Raw genomic sequence first — 6,222 nt, 5'->3', positions numbered from 1 at the left:
TCTATGCGCTACTGAATAATGTGATATAAACCACATACAGCATATACAGATACTTAATTTTATGTGTCACCGTGAGTCCAACTATGCCATGTACTTTATGTGCATTGCCTTCCATAATCTTTGTACCTATAATATGAAAATCCTCATAACTGGATCCATTTTACATTTGAAGACAATGGGAATTAGATATGTTAAGCAACAAAGTGGGGAGTACAAACACACGTCTCTGACATCACTTCTCATACATGAACCACACCGTACTGTCTCCTTCAAGAGATGGCAAACTGCTTCATTCTGATTCAACACTGACTGACTGTGTACTCTGTGGCTGGCACTGCTGGTGCCCCTTACACCTGTTACCTTCTTTCCTCTTCCAATTATGTTACAAGGGGGCATTTTTATTCCCATTGTGCAGATAAACCAAAGTTGCCTAAAGGTTATAACCCCTATTTTAAAGGGTAGGCCAAAAAAGTACTCAGATTTAGGCAAACAGAAATGATATATTCTAGTTAAAAAGAACAAAACAAAACACATATGATAAATTAATTCACCTCCACAAGTCAGTAGTCTTGAAAGCACAGTATGTGCGATAAATTCTCTGTGCAAGGTAATACCTTCAGTAGCATTCAGCTGCACTTGTTCTAAGGGCTGAGGGGTGAGAGCCATGAATAGGCTGCTCTATCCTTCCGAGCTAAGTAATTAGCTTAATAAGAGAACCCGAAGTCCTACGCTTCTGGAAAGAGATCTGAAATATTGAGGAAGTTCATTTCTTAAAATACTAAGACAATTTTATCCAGTAGGAAGTGTTCCTACTTAACAATCCTTTTAAAACTATAACAGCAGGTTTCTACTAATGTTCCCAGAATGAAAAAAGTTATTTATCAATGAATAAAAGTTCAGAGAATGTTCTCTCCTTGGTGAAAATTGGTATGGGAAGAGAGAAAGCGGAAGCCTTCCAGAACTGCTGGGAAAAGAACACACAAATGCCAGCAGTTGGAGCAAACGGGCAATGGGAAGCTTCTTTCAATGTGAACAATATATTGAGGGTGCACTTCACCCAGTTTCTCAATCACCAAAAATGTGGCTTAACTCCCCAGGCCTGTGGTTTTGGGAGAATGGCCAACACACAGTCTCTGATGCCACACCCTGTTTATGGAAGTCTATGACAACATCTTCTACTAACAACACACCCGAGGGCCAGGTGAGGAGGAGTAAAGGTAAGACACAAGAAACAGGAGTCACTGATAGCATGAGAGAAGGTGCTGCTGGTCTAGACATTTTTTTTTTTTCCAAAGCTGATTTGCAGTAAGTTGCCTTGAGCCTACATCATGGCTGGGCCCTGCACTCAACGCAAAATTACTGAAAAAGTTTTGCCGGAAAAAGTCGCCAGGAGAAAGGAGGGCAGAATATAGTAGTAGTAATAAGAGGGTAAAATGTGAGGTGATTTGAGAATTTTAGGAACGAGGTAGAAATAACCTAAGTAAAGTAAGCAGCGCAAAACATGAAACTTGGTTATAAATTATAGAAAACAAAGCATTACAATGTATGGTGTGTTCCTTTTATTGGCCATCATTGGTTGACATAATAGAGAATGTCTCAATCTGCCTCACCAGAGGGAAGGCTCAGTCCCCTCATATGGCTGTGTCTGCCTTTGAGAGGACAGAGGGCAGAGAGAGTGCTGCTCTAGAGCCAGACTGGGGTTCAGGTGGATCTCGGCTCTGTCACTTCCTAGCTGTGATTTCACTTCTCCAGGGCCTACTTACCTTACCCGTAAAATGCAATCAGTAATGCTTCTTACCTCACAGGAATTTTGTGAGCATTAAGTGAGTCATGTGTCAAGTACTGAGGAAAGTACTGGACCTGGGAAGTGCTCTAAAAGCATTGGGTAAATAAGCTCCTACTTTGGCGCTGTTCTGGGCATCGAGCATGTAATTTTAGGGTTTTCTAGAACCTTTACATTATCTCACTTGATTTGGAAAACTCTACTACAGTCAGAGCACCTAATATTTGTCTCCACCTTTAATATATAAGGGAAATTGAGGCCCAGAGAGGTAGAGGGACTAATTTGACCCAAATTCACAATTGAGGAGCCCACACTGAAACCCAGTTTTCTCAAGTGTTTAACTCGGGGTTGGTTAAACACTTTCAGGCTGACAATTCAAGATTACTCTGGACTTTGGGGAGAATTTTTCTGTCAAATGCCACCCCTATCGCAGTTGAGTCTTCATCTCTCAACTGAAAAATATTCCGCTTATCTTTACAGGTTCTTAGCCAAAAAGAGCAAAGTTCTTATATTCATGGTCGCCTCTCTATGCCAGTATTGTGAAATACGCGGAAAAATCTGGGAACACATCCTCGGGGCCATGACTCTGCAGTTTTATACTTTCTGAAACCAACAGAAGGCTACCCACGAGATAAGGCAAAAAGATAATTGAGGGCCCTTCTGTTACTGTTTATATAAGTTCTAGAATTTCCTGAATGGATTGAAGTGACTGCAGACTTGGTCTCCTAGGAATCAGAGCCCAGGTACTGGGAGGAAATTGCTGGTGGCTGGGAGGTGGGGGCAGGGCAGTGCACCCCCCAGAATACAGATCCACCTGTAACACATCATCCAGCTGCATTCCTGAGTGTGGGGTCCACAAGGAGGGCAACAAGGTGTACTAATGCTTTTGTGCTATAAATATGTGGAAATCCTTTTCCAACCTCAGAGATTAAAAAGTTCCACTCCAAAAGCAAAACCTTAGAAAAGTGGCACTTGTTTGTCACAGAGAGCAATATGCAAATGTGGACCAATTACCATTTTCAAAAGTGACTCAAGATAGTCAACGTGCAACAGTCCTTTGTTTTTGGAAACAGCAAAGGACAGCAAAGCCCCCAAACAACCCAATCTCCCAGGCCATAAGCCCGCAGGGAATGCCCAGGAGGGTCTAGCTTGGTATTCGGCAGCAGGCCAGGGCCCTGAGAACTCCAGGCTGCGAGCTGGACGCCTGGGAAAGTTTCCCTCTGACCATAAACAATGCTTGGTTGCAGCCCACTTGGCGCTCCCTCGGACAGAAAGCAGGGACAGGAACAGGACAAAGCAACAGTGGTGCCGGGACTACCAAGAGGCCTCCAAATTTTCAAAGGAAACGAGAAAATGGAAGTCACTACTCTCCACACACACCCCGCCCCGCCTCCCACTCCCACCCCACACACACACCCAGTCCCGAGATAACAGTCATCTCTGAGGCCTTCACTCCCAAAGAAGGTCCCCTTCTCGGTTACTCCTGCCACATGGCTTCCCCCTCCAGGGTGGGGGCTGGAGAGGGCCTGCTGGGAGTTCCAGTCCACCGGCCATAAAAACATCACGGGGTCCAGCCCAGGTCCTCCTGCACTTTGCAATTTAATTATTTTTATATCACAGGGTCCAGCCCAGGTCCTCCTGCACTTTGTGGTTGTTATTACCATTTTAAACGTGCTGACGTTTCTCTGCCTATCAAAGTGAACGGGGAGCAGAGACCCTATCTCTCCGCAGGTCCAAAGGCCAGTTTGGCCAAGAAATAGAGCCGCTGTGGGACTTTACACGCTTGGGGTGAAGAGAAGTTGCTTAAACTGCGGCGACTTCATATGCATTACTACAACTTGCACGTGCTTTTTATGCCCCCAAAGTTCAAATGGGGGGGGGGGAGGCTTTCAAAGTGGATGAGAATAAAGGGGGGAAATCACCACTGAAACATGAAAAGACGCCTCCAGTTTCCTTCCTGGAGTCTGACAACGGGACACTTTACCTGCAAGGGTACAGGAGCACAACTCCCTTTCGGAGGGGCCGGTTGAACAGCACAGAGTCAGCAGCTACATGGAGCAGGGAAGTTGCAGGCTGGCGCAGACGTCTCCAGCCTCCAGCCGCCACCCACCTTCCCCTTCCGGCCCCCCACCCTCTCCACAGCCTCTCCCTCCGCACCCGCTCCCGGCACGTACCGTGGGTCCCGTGGGTCGCAGCAGGTGCGAGGCAGCAGACCTGTCCAGGCAGGCGGGCGGCTGAACTGGGGGGACTTTCACTGCGCGCGGGCGGACCGGACGCCGGCGCCACGCCCACTTTGGCTAATTTCCTATTAATTTGCTCTCCAGCGCTACAGGCAAGATTCCCAGCCTCGGCCAGTCCCGCCCCTAAATCGCCTGACTTTTCTTTCCCAGAGTAAACACCGCCTACTGGTTCCCCTCTCGGAACACTTGTATTTGGCGCCTGAAGCCAGCGGCTCTCCTTCTTGAAATGCCATTTGTCCTATTCCGTGGGGCGGGGTCGTTAGCGATTGAGTGGGAATGGGCAAGCAAGGCACAGGCGGGTAACTTTTATTTGGCTGGAAACATTGTAAAAAGATCGCAATGTGGAGTCTCGAAAACGTGAAAAGCTTTAGAGAACATTTAAATCTCAAGGAGGGGAATACTAATTAGAAGTCATTGATAACATTATGTTCCCTTGAACTTCACTTGTCCTGCACCCCGGCAAGGCAAAGGCTGGCTTGGACACATGTAAACGTTTAGTAAATCTCACGGATACTGTTCCAACTCTGTGATCGCAGACAACTTGCTTCCTCCCTCAGTCCCCTTAGGTTCAGAATGCAAAGCGGAAGTGGAGATTATGGTAGCTCAGTTCATTACACAATCAGTTTACTATGCCTTTTATGGGGACATTCGCGGAATAAATTAGGAAGGCAAAGCTATTCTAACATCCACATCTACATTAAGGGTATTTCCAAGCTTCCTCACCCCACAATGTTTATGGATCTAGCTCCCAAAGTTTATCTAAAAATGTTTAAGGATGTATGTTTTCAATCTATGTTACTTCTCTCCTGTAATACTTCTCACACATTTACCGCCTGCTATGTGTAGTATGTTACCTTTTTCGTTTTAGTCCTAATGTTACCTCCTTTAGGCTTTAAGGAGTGCTCCCACAGCTAGCTGTCTTGGATTTGATGGACAAGTCCAAGCTCTACCACCCAAAAAATAAAATTAATGAAAAAGTAAATAAGATTTAGCAATTTGCTTTAGGACAGAGGAATTAATCACAGACCTGAGAACAATTTCTATATAAGTGTATCCGTAGATAATGGGAAATCTAGCATCAGAGACATTAGCACTTCATTTTCATGTCTGGATCTTTTGAAAACAGTATTTATTCACCTATCTTGTTAAAGGACATGGGAACCTGGCTGTGACACTAACTGGAATAGGGCAGGATTTGAGATAAGTATGTTCAGAATTCTCACCACAGGGGTTTAGTTACTAGAAGCATTAAAAGACTCTTTTCATTCATTTATTGTAAGGTGATATGACCCAAATGTTATGGATAACTTTACAGAAAAGGTACAGGCAACTAAAACAAATAATTGGCTCTGCAAAGTTCCAGATGAGGAGTTTTGATTGTTTGTTTGTTTGTTTTAAATATATTTTTATTGATTTCAAAGAGGAAGGGAGAAGAGAGAGAGATAGAAACGTAAGTGATGAGAGAGAAAATCATTGATCGGCTGCCTCCTGCCCACCCCCTACTAGGGATAGAGCCAGCAACCTGGGCATGTGCCCTTGACCAAAATCAAAACCGGGACCCTTCAGTCTGCAGGCCGATCCTCAATCCACTGAGCCAAACCAGCTAGGGTTCCAGATGAGCAGTTTTAACATGCTTCTGAAAAGAAAAGGAGCACCTGACTCATCTGATGCTCACTTATAAAATGTATTCAGACTTAACGAATCAATACTGAGTTCCTGCTATCAGTGAACAATGATTGACTATCTATTATATATCTGACACTATCTTTGGTATAATATTAGCACTTGACTGTAGTCAATTTACTACAACAGCCATTTATGAAGTAAATACAAGGTGCTTGGCTTGATGCTAAAATCTGAAACCAAGATAAATAAAATCAATTAATTGTGCTCAAAGAGTTTCAATTGAGTAAACATAGAGCCAAAAGAGTAAACAGTTGCCACTAAATTTGAGGAAGAAAAGATTTCAATTTAAAAGTGAGAGTGAAAATTGGGGCATGAACTAGGGCAATAACAGGGAAAAGGTTGTAAAAAGAATTTACACTTCCTATTCATCTTTGCTATATGCTCTTTAATCAGTGAGGAAGAGGAAGAATTATTTCTTGGCTTGCTTTAGTTTGGATACAAGGAAAGGTTCAGACTTCGAACCCTTTTCCTCACCACCATTTCAAGCCAATATGGAAATCTATCAGGGACACT

General features: G+C 44.2%; 1 protein-coding gene across 1 annotated transcript in view; it reads right to left on the bottom strand.

Annotated features, from left to right (window-relative positions):
* MGST1 (microsomal glutathione S-transferase 1) overlaps window positions 1–4,065 on the bottom strand; it is an 11,739-nt gene extending 7,674 nt beyond the window's left edge. The window contains exon 1 of the mRNA XM_006773265.2: window positions 3,958–4,065. The gene's annotated coding sequence lies outside the window, so the exon portion shown is untranslated. The remainder of the gene's footprint in view (window positions 1–3,957) is intronic.
* Between the last annotated feature and the right edge of the window lie 2,157 nt (window positions 4,066–6,222).

This window comes from Myotis davidii, unplaced genomic scaffold, assembly GCF_000327345.1.
Source record: "Myotis davidii unplaced genomic scaffold, ASM32734v1 scaffold205, whole genome shotgun sequence".
NCBI lineage: Eukaryota > Metazoa > Chordata > Mammalia > Chiroptera > Vespertilionidae > Myotis > Myotis davidii.
Note: the sequence above shows the minus strand (reverse complement) of the source record. Positions and strands in the feature narration are given on the sequence as shown.